The sequence below is a fragment of the Apostichopus japonicus genome, chromosome 7 (genome assembly GCF_037975245.1).
Source record: "Apostichopus japonicus isolate 1M-3 chromosome 7, ASM3797524v1, whole genome shotgun sequence".
In the NCBI taxonomy this organism is placed as follows: Eukaryota; Metazoa; Echinodermata; class Holothuroidea; order Aspidochirotida; family Stichopodidae; genus Apostichopus; species Apostichopus japonicus.
The window spans coordinates 4,065,305-4,090,496 of NC_092567.1; the positions used below are offsets into that span (position 1 = coordinate 4,065,305).

The following is a 25,192-nucleotide window of genomic DNA, read 5'->3' on the forward strand; positions in this document are numbered from 1 at the left end:
TAATTTAGGCTGTCATTTCTATCGCGTGCCGTTTCATTCAACACTCTACCCGCCGAAAAAGACTATAGGATCCGATCTTGTCAGTGTTGTAACATCTAGTTAAAAACCTGTTTCGCAGATAATATTTCAGTTGAGAAAACAGTTGAGAAATTTGAATCAGATGGCAATCGTCGGATAGCTCTCGCCTTCTCTTATTAGGCTAACTTAAACATTTACAGTTGTATCAAAGACAATTACTGGCTATAGTTGTATATAAGACATTTCTGGCCTATCTATATATGTAACTACAAGTATCAGCAGTTGAAAAGTAAGACTACCCTGTACATGTACCTTGCTAATTTTAAATACATTATGTATTATTGAATTATGTACTATCTTAACTCGTTTGTTTTTTTTTTTTGGTTGAATAGTGATATTGAATGAGATGTCTCAAGTTAGCAAGAGGCCATGGAACCAGCATGAACACTCGGGAAGGGCCGTTTCCGGCCATCTGGGGGGTTTGTAAAACCAAAAATTTTCTTGTACGCTCCGCGCCAACCGATAGTGGCGCTCCGCTCAGATAGTCGTGCCTAAATTTTTGGAAATCGATATCAATCGCAAAAAGTGCTCCCCCCTTTCAAATTCCTGGCTACGTCGCTGCATCTGCCTGCATGACTACAAAGGTTACGATTATCATCGAAATCAAACATGTGCTTGGAAAGAATATTTTATTCCTAGAAGGTGCAATGATTTTACAGTACATGAAAATTAGATATCCAGACAATTTCAGCCCAATACCCCTATGATGCCAAACTCTATGCTGGGAGTTACAAGCATGGACAATATACACAGGCTTTTTATACCTGAAAGTGTTAAAGTGCCATTTTGTGGAACCTAAAGAGAAAAGTAAATGGTCTGAAACTAACTTACGATTTGCCCTTCATGTCTTCATCTAATCCTTGTAGTTATGAGTTCATCTGCAGGTTTGTCCAGCTGTCAATTTGTTAAGAAAATTCCCGTAAATAGCACATTGTAAACAAACAAAAAAATCAACAATATAGACAGTTTCTTTCACTGTGTGCCGTTTAAAGAAGGTGCAATTCCATGTTCAGTACACTTGCCTAAAATCATCATAACGGTGATCATAGAAAAAAGAATTTAGTACAACAACTTTCCCAATACCAAATGTACACATACTGTACAACGCATGTTTCTTATTAAAGGAATTTTTGGGCAGTCTATTGGGTATATATATGTAAAAAACTCCATATATATTTTTTTTTATAGTGACAGAGTTAGTTCGGGGATTTTCTATCCTATGATTCAGGAGAAGGGAAATGTTAACGTCATGCCAACTTCATCTAATATATTTTGAACAGTGGAGAACGATGGGCGACTGTAACGTCATCGCGACACATCGTTTCAGGAGCTGCAGAGACACTATCATTGGAAAGCTACATTGTAGCGAGGAAAGGTAACATTTCTGAGAGTAAAATAGCAATTGAGATGAAAAATCCCCAGTGAAGTTAAAAGTTAGCAATCGTTTGAAGATTTAAAACATTCTAGAATTCCCTAACTAGGTTTTCTTCATAATATGTTATTGTTCTGAAATAACAAAGTTTTGGAATCACAGCCATAGAGCAAAGTCTGTGCACATTCCAGTGTACTCTTACAAGGCCAAGCTTAGAGTGAGATCTTTTGTTTTCACATCCATTCACACAGTATGTTCATATTCCTGTGTATTGTCTCGTGGCCAAGCTAAGAGTGAGATCTGATCGATTCTGACCAATGTGCCGCACTGACGTCACTTCTCGACATGAGTCAGTGTTAGACTCAAATTTTCTGGCAGGACGGGCCAACATTTCAACCACTCTATCACAGAAATCTTTATCTCTAATAACTTTGCACACAAATGTTGCAGAGGAGTCAACATGTGTACAATTTAGATCGGAATATGGCCACAAAAATTCAAATAGTCAACTTAAAAGAAAGTAATACAGGTCAATGGAGGTCAACCTGAGGTCAAAGGTCGCCCAAATACAGGTCGACTATTGGATTACAATAGCGTAACTTCCAAAATCGATGGTTATTTGGTTCTTCCTCTCACTATGGGCTATCCACCCATCAAGTTTGGTCATGATACATCATTTCTTTATTGAGATATCGTGTACACAAGTCAAGCGTCACATACACACACACACACACACGCCGAGTTGAATGCATAGATGCATAGGCTCCTTGCTTTGCAAAACGCAAGGAACCTAAACTGATATGACCGGAAGGACTGGATCCTATTTATCACTAACATGTTCCTTTAATGGATGTCATTTAAAAACAGGCATGGGCTTTCAGTATATTTGGGTCAATCCATGCTAAATCAATAGTGGCCTCCACGTCGACCCCTCAGATTCGCCTGAAATTGATATGGTGTCTTGCCATATGTCTCAAAGGATGAAATTGGGCAAAACAAATTTTGACAACTTTTTGGTTGCTAGGATACGGCCCCGCCTAGCAACCCGATCCAGATTGCATTTTAAGAGCCCTACATTTGTGTCAAGTTTGGAGATATCTTTGCATAAATGTAAAGTATTTTATGTCTGATATTGCAGATATTGTGGAAGACATGTGCCCAGTCTTCGAATTTAGCTAATTTTGAGGAAAATGTACGGTCTCAATTTTTCGTAACAAGTAATTAAAATGGCAGAAAATGAGATAGGGGCCTTTTCTGGCCCTACTTTGCGTGTGCCCTATATTCACAAGCAAAGGCATGTTTGAGTTTTAATTTGCATAGGATCCCTGTCCAGTGGTAGTTGTACGGGAAAAGTGCAAAAAAAAAGTCAAGCGGGTCGTACTTTTTACGAACAGCGTCCTCAAACTTAAGAAATCTCACTTCTGGCCCTAATTGGGGGTCCAACTTGGGCCTGTGGGTAAATTTCAAGTTGTATTTAAATACCATTTTTCAGGAGTGTATTAACCCTATTTTGAAAAACTCAAAAAAAAAGTTGTATATTTTGTGTTATCTACTCAAATTGACGACTCCAAAAATTGCAAAAATCACTTGGTTCATACAGTATGTATGAAAATACTTGCACAAGCCGATTTGAGTAATTCAAATGACAACAAGTTCTTAACATTAGCATACAGGTGCTTAACAATTTAGAGGGTGGTCCACTAGCATAAACACTACAAATAAACTGCATTTTCAGGGTCATATGCCCAACGATGCCTGTGAACAGCGCCCTCAAATGTCACATTTTACCAATATTTTGGGCAGTTCAAGGTCAAATTTGGTCACAATTAAAAGCTTTTTTGGGGGGTTTTCAATACAAAACTAGTAAGATATGTATAGTTATGATGCAAAGAATGAGCTAAAACATCTTTTTTTATAAGATATTAATGCTCTGATGAGCAGCTTAAAGTGGCGTAGATGAGAGTTACATCAGCTCTAGAGAAACAGTGGTAACATTGTATCTTCATTCAAGGAGACCATGTTAAACAACATTAGAAACTATGTATGTATATGTGATCTTCCCGCAAGGAGGAACTCGCGAATATATATATATATATATATATATATATATATATATATATATATATATATATATATATGTATATATATATATATATGTATATATATATATATATATATATATATATATATATATATATATATATATATATATATATATATAATATTCCTTATTATTAGAAAATATTATTAATTTGGTGTTTTGGGAATATTCTCTGTTGGAAAACGACATTTGCTGTTCTTTTGAAGACTCCCTTTCCGACATGGATTTTCGTGGAAAAATGACGGTGCTAATGAACAGTATTTAATAGCAGGAATTAGTAGATGTGGGCAAAAACCACAACATAAGACACATCATAAAAGAACTACATAGCAGAAAAGATAACGTTTCCATATGTGTGGTTAGTTTACTAAATACATTTTGTACTAAAGCATTAACTCCTTCACTTACGAGTTAGATATTTCTGCCAGATACTTTCAATAAGACTGGGGTGATCAACACTTCTCGCATAAGCGATGGAATCTGTAAACCGATAGAAAAAATTGAAATGATTCCATAAAGAAAGTAGCGTCAACCTACATTGGTGAAAAACCAAACGTAGTTCTTATGATATTTAACAATATTGAAGTTGTGAACAGTATAACGATTTATTTTATGTTGATATCTTGTTCGTAATTGTGTTCGGTCAGCCGTTGAAAGTTTGTCACCCTGGCCTAAGTATTGGCGCAACCAACATAAAAAGGCATTAAACTAGTTTCTAGAAATTTAAGCATTCCGTACCATACCTTGCAGTACAAAAGCTGCCAATTGTCAGTAAAACGCACCTAAGTACACGTAAACCTATATTACCATGACTATCCCGGATATCATCAGGCAAAACCGAGTCGATCGGAAAATATAGTGACAAAGATATGTAAGGAATGTATCAAATTTGAATGTGCTGAGAATTTGATAGAAAGGTTCATGTCTTGCTATACCAATTTTTATAACGTTAAATGGTAGCAAACTGATTTTATTTTTGAGAAATGTACTTTGGTGTGAAAAGGTAATGATGGTTACCGGGAGAACAGGGGGGGGGGGGGTTGGGTTGTTAGACAGGGGTAAAATGTCAGATGTGGTTCCATCAATAGAAGGATACAATCACCTTATTTTCCTTTTTGCAGGGGAGACTCATGCAGGTAGAGAGGAGGGTAGGGGTTGGCGGTGGAGGTGATTGAAGTTCGAAGAAATGTGAACAAACTTGATGTTAAAGCATCCGCGTTATTATCTTGTGCGTTTTAAAATGACAGATACTAGAAACGGTATCACATTTGCAAGACGCTTCGCCTTGACGCTTGTGATTCGAGTGTGTCTAGCATAAAACGTGATATGTAAAGAGTAGCCAAAATAGCGAATGACACACCACTCTAAAGATTAATGAGCGATACATTGGTTGTATGCATGACTACAAACAGATGTTCGTAGGATTGTTTACGGATTGCCGTATTGTTAAAACAAGAGCAGCAGGGCTGCATAAGCTCGTGTTACCTACTATATTTGAGAAATGTGTTATTTCTTGAGCGAGATAACGGTGTTATTTCCTTTCCTTACATCTCCTCTCCCCTTGCCTTCATGCTCCTTCTTAGCAGCCATAATTTGCTTATATGATAGAAGGTTGTTCAATTTCGCCCTCTAAATTATTACCTTACATAAGTATGTAAGTTATAACTCTAACGTACCGCTGGAGTCTTACGTTAAACTAGTTTTCTTTTTCTTTGAATACAATACATTCGTCGCCTGAGCCACATTTAAATGTTCCCCGCTATATCAATATAGTGAACGGCCAATATGGATATATGGTCACCAATATCGATTATGGTCGTATCACCGTATTTACAGCTTCTACGCATGCTCACATGTACGTCATGTATTTGGGACCTTTTCAGAGAGTAAAACTACATTTTAGATGCCGATCTTTGCAATGTGCCATTCAACCTTTATTTTTGCTGCAGGTACTAACATGCATAATTAGAGGTTATGAGTTTCTATACTTAATGCGAATCAATCCTCTAAACATTAATTTAAAATGCAGCTTTGGTGAGCTCGGCTACACCGAAATATGTCTCAAGGACATGCAGTTAGGTATAGGTTTTCACAGAAGCTTTACAGTTCAATTGCAGTGAATGTCTGTATTTCTTTCATATGTTACTCTCGCAATTTTCCAGTCATTTCTTAAACAAAAATGCATTCGAGAAAATCAAACAACATCTGAAAATCATGTTACTACAGGAACATGTTACACGAAGGAAGATTTTGAGAACAAAACATGTGTAAAAGTAAGTGAGCCTGACGTTTCGATCCTAGCAGATTCCTCTTCAGAGGCTGCATGACAAATAACAGTAACATAAGGGACAAACACACGCACATAATACACACAGGTTAATGAGCATGGTGAAAACAAAAGAGAGACTCCACTACCAAAAGTCTTGTCAGGGGATGTTACACCCCGTAATACGTCACGCTATAATATCATTGGGGAAGTGGTAACGAACAAACAAGAAAGCAAACACAGAGCTTAGTTTAAACTACCATCCACCTTTCTTAATTCCTTCATTGATTAGTACAATATATTGACTTAATAAACTTTGTAGGTACTTGTGCAAGTATAGGTTTTTTAGTTGTAGATAGCTGTCTCATCCGACTGGTGACACGTGACCTATTTACTGTATGGTGGGGCGGATACGTTAACTGACCTTCATTCAAACTTAGTAAAGATTCCTAAATCCTATTGGTCCATTCAGGTCAGCTGACCGTGGTTAATCCTGTGAGTACCGCACGGTAAAATTACGGGGCATCACTTTAATAAATCTTTGGTTATATGTAACCAAAAATGTTTTGTTTTATGATTTTCCCCCACACAAATGGAAGTGTATGAATGAACGGGGTTAATCAACGGTCTAGCGTGCGTTACTCACATGATTAATGCACTCCGGGTGTTAATGCTATCGTTGGATGCACTCGGGCTCCGCCCTCGTGCATCGCTTGCATTACCCCGATCGTGCATTAATCCTGTGAGTAATGCACGCTAGACCGTTGATTAACCCCTTATTTCTAAATTCCTTTATTGATTAGTACAATCATATACTTCATATACTTTCTAGATACTTGTGCAAGTAAAGGTGTTTTAGTTGTAGATTGCTGTCTCAGCCGACGTGTGACACGTGACCTATTTACTGTAGTGAGGGGCGAGTACGTTAACTAACATTTCTCAGTTCCTTCATTGATAGTACAATATATTAACTATTAAACAAAGAAGAAAGCAAACTACATAGAAGAGTTCAAAATCAACAGCGAATGGAAATCACACACACACACATGTCACATGCACTCAAAATGGAACAACTTGGATACAAATTGACACTAAATGCGTTCTAGCGTGTCTGTGTGTGTGTGTAGCCGTAGGGAGGGGGGGGGGGGGTGATGGATTCCCTTTTTGTCACCAGGTCCTGTACTATACCCATCTCCCTTAATTCCTTCATTGATTAGTACAATATGTTAACCGTATTTACTTTCCTAATCAGGGTTCAAGTGGATGTCCTGTTGTATTGGTGTAAATATCATTGACTCAATGACCTCTAGTTTCAATAATATGGAAATCCTTTTTATGTTATATTCAATCCTTGATCATTGGTTCTGGTATCGAATGGTCCTGGAAGTGGGAGGTTGTGTCCAACTATGTTTGTGGAAGTGTTGATGAACATACAATGCCATAGCAATATATCAAGCCTTTGTAAATCTAAGGTAATTGTGACAGTATCGGAATTATATTACACAACCAGTAAATATATCAAAATTTTGCACACATCAATCCGATATACAAAGCTTTTTTGGAGAAACGCATCCACTACTTCATGTATTACCGTGATCACCGTGTTAAACCTGTCGTATAACTGATGTACCATACGTCCTGATTTGAGTATTTGGGTAACATTTATATACTGTTTACTTTTATTTGTAAAACTTTTTCAAATATGAGTCTTTTCTTTTAGTAAACGTAGCAACATAAACAAATATATTCATAATTATCCAACTGAGGCAGATGCCATACTACATATATTATAGCAGGGAAACGTCAGTTACTAAATGTACGTACTAATGACGGGAAAGCCTTGTTAAAACCTTTTTCGAATTCGCCTGTTTTATGTAACGCTTTTTGGTTATGACACGCACTTTGAATATGGGTACTGTTCAAATGAGATTCTTGCTAAATTGAACCTACTATAACGGTTCTCTTTAGACGAAAATCACATAATGTCACGGTACTATGATGTCTTTGCCTAGCTAAAATTTTAACCTCGGATCAAGTCGTAGTTTCTAATTTGTACCCCGCACATAATCTCACCGCTTAGCGACGAGGGTCATGACATTTTAACCATCGGCATATACTGTACATTAAGACTGGCACCTAGGGGAGGGGGAGGGAGGAGAGGGGAGGAGAGGGGAGGAGAGGGAGAAGGGGAGGGCGGGGACAGGGACGGGGAAAAGGGAGGAGTGAGGAGGGAAGTGGGAGGAGGGAGGAGGGAGGAGGGAGGAGGGAGGAGGGAGGAGGGAGGAGGGAGGAGGGAGGAGGGAGGAGGGAGGAGGGAGGAGGGAGGAGGGAGGAGGGAGGAGGGAGGAGGGAGGAGGGAGGAGGGAGGAGGGAGGAGGGAGGAGGGAGGAGGGAGGAGGGAGGAGGGAGGAGGGAGGAGGTAGGAGGGAGGAGGGAGGAGGGAGGAGGGAGGAGGGAGGAGGGAGGAGGGAGGAGGGAGGAGGGAGGAGGGAGGAGGGAGGAGGGAGGAGGAAGGAAGGGACAGCAATACCCTTTCATGTTTTGTATTTGACATAAGTATATTATTCGAGCAAGAATGGCTGCCATAAATATCTAACTCAGGGAAGATGCTTCTGCATCTTCATTTGTCATATAACTCTCGATCAATATTGTTCCCCACCAAACGTGAAACGTCTCAATTTGTTGTGCATATTTACAAGTGATATCAGGGTTTTTTTCAGCAGAACCATTTTATTATCATCCTTAATTTCAAATTTTCGTTAAAGTTTTTACGGTTGTCACACAGTGTGAAACACAGTTTGATTTGCACCTAGTTTCTCCTTTCTATAGTTGTAAATAACATTACATTGTATACATGCAGCCTTAGCCTATATGTTACTGTAAAGTTCTTAATTAATTGCTGGTAATAATTCACACAAAGAACTGTATTTGAGGAGTGAATCTTACTTACTGTGTATATTCCAATAGCCCACTGGCAGCTGTGTAGTGTATACATATATGATATAACACAATATGATATAATGCAATGTTTACAGCTATAATATGATGAGATTCAGCATTTGGTAGGATTGTTTAGACTAAGGGGTGAGTAGGTCCTAACTTATTGACCTTTAGGCTGGCCTGGTGGTGGACTGTAGAATGTGTTACTAGGGGGATTGCTTAAGAGGTATTTGGAAATAGTAACAGTTGGACTATTACATTTGTATTACAGGGGGTATTATTGTAGCTTAAAGCAATATAAAGGTCTAGTACTTATCATTTCAGTTACTATGGTAGGCTACTTTCGAGATACACTTCTTTATTCAGCAACGATTTCTCTAGTGCGCAATCACGGAACTTGGGTGAAACTGACGGACGTATAAGTACGGGTATGTAGCTACAGTGTTACATCACGTACTTATTTCATATACATACGCTATATATTCACGAGATTGTACAAAGCTTACGCATTGAGGATTTCAAGCACACAAATGCATAGTGATTTTGACAAGAACCAGTACTAAGAGGAATTTAATAGTATTCTACCTTCATATTATAATGGGCTTTACTTCCTGAGATATGTTCTATTCAAGAATTTGAATTATTTATTGATTTTCAAGACAGTATTGAAGTATCCATAACCACTATAAATACGAGTCGTATCTTCATTATTTTCTCCCCCTCAGTAGTAAAATTACAAGATAGTCCCCTCCCTGCCGTTCTCCCTGAAAGAGGTCAAACTTAGAGTGACACAAGGGAACCTACTTGACATATAGTTCCAAACACCAACAAAAGGTAACTTTCAATAAATATCTTTAAACAAAATTACACCCAATCAAAATTTGGATCGCAAATAGCTAATCTTTGCCCCAAAATTCCTAATATTTGATGTAGGCATACAATTGAGTTACGGCAGTGATGTATTGTGAAAAAAAATATCAATGTGTCTGAGTAGTGAGGGACAAGCGTTAATGTTAACAACTCTATCGTTTAATAGCTTAATTCTATGACCTACATGTAGGCAAATCACATTGTATGCACAACGCGCTAATCGGATCGAGCTGATATTTAATTATAACTGGGCCTATACATGAAGTCAAAAGTAGTCATTTTGTACGTACAATTCAATTCGCCTGATCCAATCTTCTCATAAAATAGTGTAAAAGATGGCTCCGTGGTGTACAATAACCACTATAGATTTCTGCACACAGCTTCATCGTTGAAGTTGTTTTTGAGAGTGTATGTCATAATGCAGCATATATATATATATATATATATATATATATATATATATATATATATATATATATATATATATATATATATATATATATATATATATATATATATATATATATATATATATATATATATATATATATATATATAACTGGCGGAAGGATGCAATAACTATTAATCCTAACATTGCTTATAGATATTTATTAGAAATACTCCTAGCACGGTCATTTCCTTTGCAGGAGAAATCCAAACAATATCTAGCCTGATTGAATTCGGTTTCATTTTCTATTTTTCCCGCTGTAAGTTTAACAATGTGTTGGAAGGATGGAAAACATATCAAAACAAAACAAATGGAGTAGAGCTGAAGAGGCCACTCGTATCTTTTCGTGCAAATCCAATTCACAGAAATGGTAGCAAACATAAAGAAAAGCAATATAAAAAGAGAAATATAGAAAAGATAGGAGTATATTAATAACAATACAACAAACGAAAGAATACTTGACGAAGGAAAAGGAAAGACATGCTGTTTATATGTAACCAATTATAGCAATCCTAATATTCTACAATAGTAGTTGCTATATTTTTGTTCCCATGTACCAAGTGTAGCAATTCTAATGATCTACGTAAGTATCTGTAGTTTTGTTTCCCTGTATCAAGTGTAGCAACCCTAATGTGTTACATTAGTAGTTGCAATATTTTTGTTCTCTTTTATCAAGTGTAGCAATCCTCATATTCTACATAAGTCGTTGCTTTAGCTTTGTTTCCCGGTAACAAGTGTAGCAACCTTAATATTTAATATTATTATTTGCTATAATTTTTTCCCCTGTACAAAGTGAAGCAACCCTCATACGTTACATTAATCATTGCTCTAGTTGTGTTCCTCTGAACCTTATGTAGTAACCCTAATATGCTACATTGGTATTTGCTATAGTTTTGTCCCCCTGTATCAAGTGTAGCAACCCCAACATGCTACTTTAGTAGTTGCTATAGCTTTGTTACCCATTTAAACGTGCAGCAATCCTAATATGTTACATGAGTATTTGCTATAGTGTTGTTCCCCTGTACCAAGAGTAGCAATCCTAATATATTACATTAGTATTGCTATATTTTTGTTCCCCTGTACCAAGTGTAGCAACCCTAATATGCTACAGTGTTGCAAGTACTTTAGCTTGTTGACGGTATAACATGCAGCCACAATATGATATATGCTCGTGTTACTATGCGTTATAATGCTGTTGAGCACTACTCGCTGTTTACGCTTATTCACTCATATGTGTTAATTGGATGATACTAAGTGTTCCCTATTCGACCTTCTATCCCATGCATGATGCAAAGTTACACTTTTACTAGTAGTAATTGGGACAGCACTAACCAAACTTTCTGTGAAATTCGAGGTTGCTAGAGTTGTAGCCATATGACAATATACATATCGACATAGGCGTGGGAATTTGGGCGGGGGTTGCAGCCCATAGGAACATCACAAAATGAAATCTTAGAAAAGAGCAGGGTAAGTTAATGTCCACAACAGGGTTCGAAACAGACCTCTGATCCGAGTCCAGCTATCGCTATAAATGTCTTTACTCTTTCCATTGTTTAAAAATGCCCAGCCATTTTCCGTTATTTGTTTACTTTTTTAAATATTGAATCTTGTCAGCAAGAGTTTGATTAATATTAGAGATGTAATCGTTGATATACTTTGCAACCTCAAGATCATTTTCAATTCCATTAGCATTATGTAAAGCTTATAATTATTAACCCGGGCAGAATCCTTTCGTTTTGCCAATGATTTCCTTAATAACATTCCAAGGTTTCCTGAGGTCAGTCATTTATTCACAGAAAATGTTCGTAAAGTTAGATTTCTTTGCTACGCGAATACTGGTTGCCAACTTGTTTTAAAATGGTGTATTTAAGCTTGTTTGAAGGAGTGCGGCTGTAAAGAAATGCTTTGTAGTTACAAAACGAACAATACCGGAAGTAATCCATGGAATGACTTTCTCAGATCTCTTAATTGTGTGACATTTAAGTGAATAATGTTTACTTAAGAAAGATTTAACATATGATACATAAATTACACTTCCTGTCCTCTAACTATGTATGCCAGTATACTAAATAGGCCTTCATAACATACATCATACAGACACATGATGTCCTCTAATGTTCAAGAATAAATACATTATAAATAATACCAGTATCTGTCCTCTTACTGTAAACAACATATGATACATACATTACAATTCCTGTCATCTAACTGTATGTGTCAGTATACTTCATAGGCCTACATAGCTTACATTATACAGACACCTGATGTCCTTTAATGTTCAAGAATACATATATTATAATACTAGTATCTGTCCTCTTACTGTATTAACCATATGCTACATACATTGTACTTCCTGTCCTCTAACTCTTAGTGCCAGTATACTTCATAGGCCTACATAACTTATATTATACAGACACATGGTATCCTCTAATGTTCAAGAATGCATACATTATAATACTAGTATCTGTCCTCTAACTGTATGTACCAGTAAACTTAACAGGCCTACATAAGTTACATTATACAGACACATGATATCCTCTAATGTCCAAGAATACATACATTATAATACCAGTATCTGTCCTCTAACTGTGTGTACCATATGCTACATACATTGCACTTCATGTCCTCTAACTCTTAGTGCCAGTATACTTCATATGCCTACATAACTTATTATATGTGTATCCTTTCACCGTAGGTACCACGTCTACTCATAATTTACAATGTCAAAGTATTATAGTAAAGTATAGTAAAGTATAATATATATATATATATATATATATACTTAAAACTGCAGTTTGTGTTGAAAATCTGCTTATTTAACACTAACTGGTTATAAGTTACAATAAAAAGAAGCTTAATAACCTCACTAAAATTGGCCAAATAAACGAGGAAATTGGACATAAAAGCGTTTAGTTTATGGAAAAACCAAGCTCGTGAACTAGTTGAAAATATTCATTTACCATGTCTGTTTCGCACTTGCTAGATAAAACCTGAACACTGATTGGTTACGAAATATGAATGTGAACGATTCTAGTATAATAACAAAGCCGAAACTTGTTTGTGAAATTTCCGGAATCTGCCCTATTTAATGGAGAGTTCATAGTTCCTATGATTCAAAACCAGTGATATCATCAGGAGCTTTTTCTCAGGAGGCACTGCTGGGGAACAAATGTCTTCAACACATTTAATCACCAATAGAGAAGGTGCATGGTGTTTTAATGTTTTAATGGTGTGACTCGGGGGGGGGGGTGGGTGATTGTATTTTTGTACGGAGAAGTGCCCCTGCAGCATATACTATTGCCTCTAAATGTATGTACCTTAATACAAATTTACCTGTCCAGCATATGTTGGTATAGGAACAAGACGAGTGTCTTCAGCAGATGTGGGACAATACAAACTACAGGACGGACAGCAAACAAGTCATACTGAGTCTGATACTACAGACATATTTGGTTATCGGATGGAAATAATCCTTTACAATACTACGAGTTACACTAAACGTGTGTCTAAACACGTAACCGACTGCACTAACGTCCAACTCTTCATTAAAATATATGTATTACTTAATTACAGTACAACTTCACATAGTCACGGGTTTTATGTAAAATTCGATACATTACAAGCACAAAAGGCTCCATGCAGCAGTTTTCTTGTATAACTGTAACTTAATGAGGTAAAATATGTTGTAATATTGCAGTTGTAGTTAAACAAATTAATGAAATGAAGTGTTATTCATAGAACAATATAGTTAGCTAACAGTATTGTCATAAAAACTGCAATGTTATTCATACTCTAAAGTCAGCGGAGGGAACAGAGGTTACTAATAATGAAATAATTCTCTCTATTTTGTCAGACTTTTACCAATCGCTTTACACCAGTGATAATTGTGATCCACATATATCTTTACACAATATTACTTGTAATAATCCGCTGTCACTGACGGATGCCCAAAACTTAACTGGTAAACTTAGTGCCAAGGATTGTTGGGAAGCCCTTAACTCATTCAAAAAAGGTAAAAGCCCTGGAAGTGATGGTCTTTCGGCCGAGTTTTATGTGCGTTTTTGGCCAGTTATCAGTGATTTGGTTGTTGATTCTTTAAATTATGCATATGATATTACCAATATGTCAAATGAGCAAGGTCGAGGAATTATAACTCTAATCCCTAAACCAGATAAAGATTTAAAACAGGTTAAAAACTATTGGCCGATTTCATTACTTAATGTTGATTATAAGATTGCTGCAAAGGCCTTGGCTACCAGGATAAAATATGCTATTCCCACTCTAATTAATTCTAACCAAACTGGCTTTATCAAGCGGAGGTTTATATGGGAGAATATTCGTTTTATCATTGACTCTATTGACTACTGTAATGATTATAATGTTCCTGGCATTCTCCTTTTTGTAGACTTCGAGAAAGCTTTTGATAGACTAGAGTGGAACTTTATTCTTGAATGTTTGAATTTTTTTAATTTCGACGAAAGTCTTGGCAGATGGATAAGGACTTTATATTCCAATTCCACCGCATGCGTCTATAATAATGGGTATTCTTCCGCATTCTTTGATAATACCAGAGGTGTGCGACAGGGATGTCCTCTCAGTCTGTATATTTTTATTTTATGTGCAGGGATTCTTTCAATTCATGTAAACAGTTCTCCCCGTATTCGCGGAATTCGCATTCTGGATCATGATATTAAAATTTTACAATATGCGGACGACACTGCGATTTTTCTTGATGGTACTCATCAAAGTTTGATCGCTGTTGTTGACATTTTTCACTCTTTGGAAATGGCTTCAGGGCTGAAAGCTAATTATGAAAAAACTAAAATTGTCGCTTTGGGCCCTTTTACTGCAAGAAAGCCACAGTTCCTTAACGATTTGCAGTTTACTTGGACCTTGGGTCCTGTCACTGTCTTAGGAATAACATTCGATACTGATAGGGATCATTTGTTTCATTTAAATTATACTCCTAAGCTGTCTCGCTTGAAGAATAAATTAAATGTGTGGTCTATGAGAGATTTGACTCCTATTGGGAGAATTACTATTGTCAAAACCTTCGGTCTCTCCCAACTTGTTTTTCTTTTTCAAGTGCTGCCTGATCCACCACAGGATTTTATAAAAGGAACTCGAGTCTTTCATATATCGGTTTATCTGGTCAGGCAGACCGGATAAGGTTAAGCGTAACACTTTAATCGGTTCAATTGAACACGGCGGTTTGAAAGCAACCCACATAGTTTCCTTCATTCGGGGTCTTAAATGTACATGGGTTGCAAGATATATAAATAACATCAAAGCGGGTTGGAAGCCTTTCTTTGATTTTCACCTGAAGAAATACGGGACAGAGTTGCTCTTCAGATGCAATTATCAGTTCAGTGATATTATTATTAATAATCCTTTCATAAACGACGTCTGTCGAGCGTGGTCCTGCTATGCCTTCAAAACCCCTGTAATGAACTTTAAACAGCAAATTCTTTGGAATAATTCATATTTGAAGGTCGAAAATCGTCCATTCTTTTATAATTCCATGTATAAAAAAGGTGTGGTGAAGATTGACGACTTGTTTGATGATAATGGCTGTTTCTTGTCCTTTTTGGCTTTTAAAAACAAGTTCTCTTTAGACTTACTGCCATTTACTACGTATTATGGCATTATTTCCAACATACCGAGACATTGGAAAGATAATATGGCCTTGGTGAATACAAAAGAGGAAATAATTAATACTGATCTTTCTTTGTTGCGTTCCCGCCATATCTACAATTCTTTGATCAGTACCATAGCTGCTCCTCCAACTGCCATTAGAAAATGGAATGGTGAATTCTCATTTGATGATTCACAACGGCAAACTATATTTCGTATTCCATTTTTGTCTTGTAGAGAGAGCAAGATTCGGTTTTTTCAATTTCGTTTCTTACACCGTATTTTAGGAACAAATTATCTACGTTATAAAATGAATCTCACTGATAATGCTAGGTGTAATTTTTGCGGAAGTTTCGAAGAAACTCTAGATCATCTATTTTGGGGTTGCCAAATTACTTCGTCTTTTATTTTGGATTTAGAGCAGCGTATTTTCGGGTTTCAATTCGTTTTCAGTAAGCGTGATATTTTGTTTGGGTATAGGTTAATCCCAAAACATCTATACAACTTTCTTATCTTTCCTCTGAAGTATTATATTTTTAGCCAGAAGATGAAAGACAAAGTACCACATTTAACCGAATTTATGTACAAATTCAAATTTCTGCTTAAAGTAGAGAAAAGAATTGATAAATCAAATGCAAGTAACAATATAAGTTATGAAGACATGTATAGAGCATTCCGAACTTGTTGCACTCTCTTTGAAACACCGTAATTAAACGTATCATACCAGTTTATTCGTCAGTTTTGTTTTTACTTATATTAAGCGAATATTTGTATATTTTCTCTCAGATGTATGATACAGACCAAAGATTGCAATAAAGGAGATGAAAAAAAAACTTTACAGTATTGTACAGTTTCATATCAGCTTCAGCTTGTATCACGATATAAATGTTATAAAACACATGTAAGTATATCATGTTTTCATTTCACTATATGGAACAAACTACGTCACGGTCATTTGACATCATTATAGTTGATTTGAAATCAAACAGCTCCTCTTGTAATGTACAACATACACTGGTCATATGAAGCAAACCTACGTTAACGGTAGAAACTAACGTTATCTCGCTCTGCAGTCTAATACTGTGATTTATTTTTATTTTTATAGAAATTGGCTAGAAATGGAATTTGTTCTCCTTGATGGTCAATTAAATCTTACCTCTACTCTGATTTTCTCTCCTGGAACTATTTCGTTAACTTTCCAGACTCTAAAAGTTGACATTATAAAATGGCGGAACGGTTCATCATGCTTATCCCTGTTACGATGTGATACAATGTAATTCACATACACTCAGTATGGAATGAAAAAAACATGTCTTCATTACTTACTGTTGAATCGAAATATTACGACCCCTGAACAGATAGTTTCCTGTTTCCAATAGTTTCCATTTGTAAATAAATAAATAAATATATATATATATATATATATATATATATATATATATATATATATATATATATATATATATATATATATATATATATATATATATATATATATATATATATATATATATATATATATATATATATATATATATATATATATCTATATATATATATATATATATATATATATATATATATATAGTTATTTTGAATGAACGGAGTTCATCAATTTTCAACCCTAATTTTGGTTTATAATCAATAGGCAATACAATGAAATGTGTATACGATTATGTGGACGGTCCACATAATCCGCTCGTACACTTACGATTATATATTCCAATTGAGATTACGTGTGTTACAGAAAAAAAAAGATGTTAATACTTCTATATGAATATATTAAATACATTCAATACACATGATTTAAACAGATTTACGAGTTCGGTAAATACAGGATATAAAACAGACCCATATTTGACGGGTTGATTCCTTCCGGCTGAATCTGTCGATATTTGGTGCAGGGTCCTTCCTTAGAACACAGTTATTTTGAATTAATGTAGTTGATAAATTTAAAACCCTAATTTTGGTTTATAGTCAATAAACAATACAATGAAATGTGTATAAGATTATGTGGACGGTCCACATAATCCGCTCGTACACTTACGATTATATATTCCAATTGAGATTACGTGTGTTACAGAAAAAAAAAAGACGTTTATACTTCTATATGAATATATTAAATACATTCAATACACATGATTTAAACAGATTTACGAGTTCGGTAAATACAGGATATAAAACAGACCCATATTTGACGGGTTGATTCCTTACTGAATCTGTCGAGATTTGAGGGTGTGTAGCCCTTATTCAGAAGACCGTTATTGTGAATTAATGTAGTTGATTAATTTTTAATATTTTCAATTACGGTTTTGGTTTAGAATCAATAAACAATACAACATCATACGTATAATATAATGTGGACGATCCACATAAACCGATTATACAATTACGATTATATATTTCAATTGAGATGACGTGGATTATTAAACAAAAACGTCAATACTACTGTTGCATTCCGGGGCCCATTAGCACAGCAGAGAATACTGTCAGAAGTTCCTTTATGGAAATGTCGTGGTTAGCTTGTGTATCAGTTAATCGTAGTAAATAGTGACCAGGCCATATTACAATTACAAGAAAATTAAAAATCTCTGCGTACAAGAATTTAGTATACTTTTTAAGAAAAAGTCACCCAGGAAAGAACCTGGGCACGAAAACCAAACTACCAAACGACTGATCCGCTCCCAGCCCCAGTCCCCTTGCATCGGGACTGTGACTGTGTGATCATCGTCAGGTGTGTATCACCATTCCCTAAAAGAACAGATACTACAAATGAGAATTTAGTATATGTGAATGCAAGTTTACAATGTAGATTAATTTTCAAAATCTGTGCCAGAAGTGACACTCTGGTACATATAATAAGCAATAAAACAATACAACATGTGGTGTAAAATCTCTTTAACTATTTTATTAACAACAGCAACATTATCCCCCCAAACATATGCAGATATGTCGTAGACATTTAACTCACTGATAATACCGATTTAATAAACCCATAACTCTCTTAATTAGACTATAAAACACATCAATTAGCATGTAACCCTCCTAACTTACATCCCACTTGACTATAAATATTCATGACATGGCTGGCTATGTCGCTAAGTGCACAGCTTACTACGGATGAGTATAATGACCATTCACGTTACACTGCTATCCTATAAACATTATTGTCTTAACAGCTTCGTTTTAAACAATTAGTATTTGAATGGTTATGAGTATTATCTTACAGGATAAGGGTAATAGTAAGTTTTATTTTCACTTTTCTTTTTAAGTCGGGGGCTAAGGGTGCGGGGGGGGGGGCACCAATACCAACCATAACCCGTGCACCGGTGGTCATTGAAGTCAGTTTACGGGAGTGGTTCATTTCCAATGTTCCCAATTAAAGTTGAGATCAAGTTTCATTACAATGTAGGTAAACCGACTTTCATGCACAAATTTAATATGATATGGCTATCTAGTTTTAATTTCAATTTTTCTATGCTCATGACACATGATATAGACAGACCTACAAATTCGGAAAATAAAAGATATAAACAGACCCTTGTTTGACGGAGTGATGATTAACTGAAATATTTCGAGATTTGAGGGTTTGGCCCTTGTTCAGAAGGCTGTCAGTGTTAATTAGATTAGCTGATCATTTCTGAATATATCCAAGAGGAGCTTTGCTTAAGAATCAATATGTTATACAATATCATGTGTCTCAGATTATGTGGACGGTCCACATAATCCGCTCATATACTTACGATTGTATATTCCAATTGAGATTATAACGTGTGTTACTAAAAAAAACGTTAATACTACTATCCAAATACATTCTATAGACCAAAAGAAAATATTTAGATTGTGATCTTTCTTAACAAGCTGCTTTTAAGACAATTATTATGTGCACGGTCAACAGTATAATCATACTAATATTAAGGGTTAAGGATTAGGGTTTTTCTTTCGGGTTTCCTATAATAATCCTAACCCATGTAACGTGGATTGTTGATGCTTGCTTACATTTTTTTCTTCCCAATGTTCCCAAATAAAGTGTTGTTAAGACTATATTAGCCTAAAGGTAAACCGTATGACATGCAAAAATATATATTTATTGGATAAAGTTATCTGTTTCTAATATAAATCTTTATATGCTCAATGATACATGATTTAAACAGATCTATGAGTTCAGTAATTCAAGGATATAAATCAGACCCATATTTGACGGGTTGATTCCTTCCGGCTGAATCTGTCGATATTTGGTGCGGGGTCTTTCCTAAGAACACAGTTATTTTGAATGAACAGAGTTCATCAATTTTCAACCCTAATTTTGGTTTATAATCAATAAACAATACAATGAAATGTGTATAAGATTATGTGGACGGTCCACATATTCCGCTCATACACTTACGATTATATATTCCAATTGAGATTACGTGTGTTACATAAAAAAAACGTTAATACTACTATCCAATTACATTAGATAGACCAATAACATATACTTAGGTTGTGATATTTCTTAACAAGCTGCTTTTAAGACATTTATTATGTGAACGGTCAACAGTATTTTAATACTTATATTAAGGGTAATGGATTGGAGACATTCTTTTGGGGTTTCCTTTAATAATCCTAACCCATGTAACGAGGATTGTTGATGCCAGCTTACAATTTGTTTCTTCCCAATGTTCCCAAATAACGATTTGTTAAGAATATATTAGCCTAAAGGTAAACCGTATGCCATGCCAAAAAATATAAATTTGATAAAGTTATCTGTTTTTAAAATCATTCTTTATATGCTCAATGATACATGATTTAAACAGATTTACGAATTAGTAATCAGTAATTAAAGGATATAAAACAGACCCATATTTGACGGGTTGATTCCTTCCTGAATCTGCCGATATTTGGTGCGGGGTCCTTCCTTAGAACATAGTTATTTTGAATTAATAGTGTTGAGCCATTTTCAGCCCTAATTTTGGTTTATCATCAATAAATAATACAATGAAATGTGTATACGATTATGTGGACGGTCCACAGAATCCGCTATACACTTACGATTATATATTCCAATTGAAATTACGTGTGTTACAACAACAAAAAAGACGTTGATACGATGTGATTACTTTCAATGCATTCAATACACAGATCTACAACTTCGGAAAATAAAGGATATAAACAGACGCTGACCCTTGTTTAACGGAGTGATGATTAAGTGAAACATTTATATATCTATTTTTAATTTGAATTTTTCTACGCTCAATGACACATGATATAGACAGATCTACAACTTCGGAAAATAAACGTTATAAACAGACCCTTGTTTGACGGAGTGATGATTCCATGAAATCAGGGACGTAGCTAAGGCCTGATCATTAGGGGGGGGGGAGGGGGGTGCAGTGGCTGAAATTCCAACTCGATAGGTTTTTGAGCCAGAAAATTCCAGCTGTTGTTTGTTCTCCCCCCTCCCCTGCTCTACTCGCCAACATTCACATATTGAATACCACTTGCCCTCACTTCACAAACTTCTTAAACACTCTGGTTAAGCAAAGCAGGTAAGCAACTCAGTAAAGTTATCTGTTTGAAGGCTTTATAGACTACTGACTACAAAAGCTATGTTAATGTAACAAAGGGGAAAACTTTTTATTTTCAACAAATTATATTCGACGACAAAGTGAGTAACCAAAAATACAGGGCTTTTATTGGCACGCTTAATAGTTTTGCTTTGAGGGGGGGGGTGGGATATTTATTTCTCACATGAAATGTTTTAATTGTTCACTTCATTCCAACTGATCATCCGGAATGAAGTGAACAATTAAACATTTTGCAGAAAGATGTTGAGTTGACGAGATACGATAAGTTGGCAATTAGACACATTGAACATTTTGCAGAAAATGTTTCAATTGCTCAGATGCAATGAAGTGAACGATCGGAAATTTTGCAGAAAAATGTCAAACTGACGAGATAATGATAAGTTATAAATTAAACATTTTTCAGAAAATTGTTCAATTGATCAGTTAAAGCAACTGAGCAATCCAACATTTTCTAATTTTTGATAACATTTTATCTTGTTACTGAAAAATGTTCAAATTATGGGCCAAAGTTTTTGTTATGTTGATGGCACTTTTAAGCTTCCGTAGATTATCATTCAGCGTTTTTTGTATACATAGAGACAATGTATATCCAGGGAGTTGTTATGGAATGGAGTTCTGTCTTCAGTGATTTTATCACCATGTCCTTAAAACAGGGAGTTGTTATGGAATTCCATAACAACTCCCTGATATCATGCACGTATAGCGATGAATCGCACGTTTAAAGTGTATAAACAAATACCCATCGCAATATATGTACGATACAGAAAACTATACTGCTTACTATAAATACCATTTCCAGATAACCAAACCCGTAAATGAAAATATTACACATTTATCAACTACTATAATTCACAATAAGAAGAATCTGGGAGGGACGCCCACCCATAAAATCTCGATATTCTACAGGAAGACTTAAACCGGTCAAATATGGGACTGTTAATATCCTTTATTTACCGAACTGGTGGATCTGTTTAATTCATGTATCATTGAGCATAAATAGATTCAAATTAAAAATAGATACCCCCCCCCCAATCTTGGTAAAACTGACGATACTTGGAAAATTTGAGTGCGACAGTCCGAATTTCCGACTGTCGCACTCTCATTTTTCCGACTGTCGCACTCTCATTTTCACATATTCTTGTAATTTGTGAGTGAACTAAAATTTTCGGTCAAAATTGACCTTCAATCAGTCATTTTTACCACGTTTTGCTTGTGACATTGAGAAATTGTATCACGCGATCTTTATACTCCACCATACAAAACTTCGTATGATTTTGAATACTCCCTGTTCGCTAGCTTCAAGTAAGTTCACGATAACAACTCCCTGCTTAAACGCATTCTTGCAAGTACGTGCTGACGAAGTTTCCAAACGTACTGCAAGTTTGCTTTGCCTTTACGACTAATACTCGCAGTGTGATAAAAAAAATGTCAACGGTTCAGGATTGATGTTTGCTTGCAATTAAGGACGTTGCTGGGTTTATATCTCAACGCAGACGATCATTTTCTATAAAAAAAATCTAGATCTCTTGATATCAAATTAAAAATAAAAATCATTTTAGTTAAACAAACAACAATTTAACAGATTAAGGTAAATTATCCAAATGCAATAGTTTCCATATGCAAACGCTATAATAATGCCAGTGAGCATGTGTTCGTGTAACCCGTGATGTTATTTGAAAAACGTAATTGAACTGTATACTTTATAGTTACTTTCATTTTGAAGTCAATCTGACCGCTTCCCTTCTTGCCTTATCACATATAGTTGAGGTACTCTCGAAAAGGAAAAGCATAATACTACAAAAACAAAATATTTAATATTCTTATTAACATCTGCGTATCGTTCATGATGTATATGATTGATACTATATCATCGTTAGTAGTTTAGACTGATAGATTGTGACGATTAAATATTTAACGTTTGTCATATTTCAGACATTTACGTTGACATTGTATGTCTATTTCACACTACCACAGACCCTACACATCTAATATAGACAAGTAGTCATATTTATTTAATCAGCTGAATGTATCTATTGTATACTTCCTTTAATTGATATCGCGTGACTACTACACTCTCAACTACCTCCCTATACCCCACCAATGACAACAATATCTGTCTTCCACCATTTAAGACATTTTTCTTTAATTAACATTATAAGTTATTGTAACTATTTCACACCTCCCTTTCCTCACCTCCCCTCCCCCCCCCCCAAAAAAAAAACATTGTCTAATTTTAACAGGCAAGTAGTCATATTTGAGTACTTCCCTAGTCATATCAATGGACCTTTCTTAAATTGTCACTGAATGAACTACTTTACCCTACAACTCCCGCCTGATACCACCAACACATCCTCTATTCTAAGAGTTTCTATATTTTGACATCACTTTTTGAAATTCCTTCTAAACTAACACCCGTTCCGACAACAGGTTCTTATTTTTCACATTACTTTTTCAAACAATTGTATAGGCAATTACAAAACAAATAGGCTTTACTGAAGAGAAAAAAACACCCTAAGTATTTCAACGATATAATATGACTCCAACAAGGCAAACATTACTATAATGTCCATTTGGATGCCAACAAAACCAGTAAGCCATTACGTGAATCGTGTACAAAAATGTGGTTTTATTCGTAAAACGTCTTCTTTTGTTCATTGATTGATCGGTAACATCGCGATATTGTTAAAAATGTTTTGGATAAGGCCTATAGGGTGCAACAAAATCACGTATCGTTTTAGATCAGGTTAGTATCACAGTTGCACTGATGAGGAAACATTTTATACATCGACGCTAATTTAAATAATTGAATTGTGCCGTTCTTTACTTAAGCCTTAGCATTTCTCCTTCTAAAACACTGTTGTTACAAGATAACAAAACAATCAAATTCAAAGTATGATTTAATCAAAAGAAACCCCAAACATCATGATTGTGTAGGAATTTATGAGCCAAACAATAGTCTTGTTGAGTTTAAAAATATATTTGAAAAAAAAAAAAATCATGAACAATTAACCAAAATGATTTTCGCCGTTCTAAAAAATGAAATGAAAGAAAACTGAATTGTTACTTCTTGGCTAACATAGTTGTAAAACTGAGATGCATGTTTACCGACTGTCAAGGTGAACTTCAGCTGTACATCTCTTTGATGTATTAATGGAAAACCGAGAGATGTACGATGTACGACATGTACTGTAGCTGTACATATTACAATGTGATTGACATGCATAGACATTAAACTAGGACGAATGCTGACACAGTGCCTCGCCTTGTGTATATCAGTGAAGCCTTGAAAAAAGTGAGGGCGCTTTGCGTTGTACAGCCAAAAAAACAGATCATTTGTACGTCTGCATACATACATTGTGTATTCGACTTTGAAATATGAATTTGATTTTACCCGTTTTTGTGAAAGAGTAGGTGTACTTGGCACAAACAGAGACTTGTTATGGCGACCAGAGTGGTTAGTTCTATACTCCTGACTTAAGAACCAACTTTGAACATTTTGTATCGCCTCTAATGACTCGAATATGTGGAATGTTTTGTGCAACTTTTGATGTCTGGAAAGTGTCATTTCTGGTATCTGAGAGGCACAAGGCAAACATTTTTCGTGCTTGTGTTATGTCAGTGCTCCACTCAGATATTGTCATAGTTGTCCCTTGAAAATGCCGTGAAAATGTAACCCTCCCCACACCACCCCCCCCCCCCTTCCGCACTCACTTACTTTTGTGGATTACTTCCACATTAGTCTGTGCATATAGTTCTGAGAAATAATGTTGCAAAGTGGGTAGTAGTTTTTGCAAGATAACAGATCCCACCGAGAAGCAAGGCTACGTACATAGGCCTAAGTTAGGCTAAGCCTATTTCCTAGTATTGAAATGTTAGTGATAAGCCCATGACATCATAACCGTCATCCCATGTTATT

At 35.5% G+C, this 25,192-nt stretch overlaps 2 protein-coding genes across 10 annotated transcripts in view; both read right to left on the minus strand.

Moving 5' to 3' along the window:
* The window catches only part of LOC139969961 (NACHT, LRR and PYD domains-containing protein 3-like), a 184,791-nt gene extending 167,794 nt beyond the window's left edge, over window positions 1–16,997 (minus strand). The window contains exon 1 of the mRNA XM_071975421.1: window positions 16,866–16,997. The gene's annotated coding sequence lies outside the window, so the exon portion shown is untranslated. The remainder of the gene's footprint in view (window positions 1–16,865) is intronic.
* The window catches only part of LOC139969986 (uncharacterized), a 131,221-nt gene that overhangs the window by 4,173 nt on the left and 101,856 nt on the right, over window positions 1–25,192 (minus strand). For 2 of the 9 annotated variants that reach the window (XM_071975492.1, XM_071975491.1), the window contains exons 1-2: window positions 9,918–10,053; window positions 3,960–4,031 (exon numbers count right to left, since the gene is read on the minus strand). The exons of 2 other annotated variants lie outside the window; for them this stretch is intronic. The gene's annotated coding sequence lies outside the window, so the exon portion shown is untranslated. Of the gene's footprint in view, window positions 1–909; window positions 973–3,959; window positions 4,032–9,917; window positions 10,054–25,192 lie in introns of those variants that run through there. 5 more of the 9 variants (XM_071975487.1, XM_071975488.1, XM_071975484.1 and 2 more) reach the window with 4 other exon arrangements.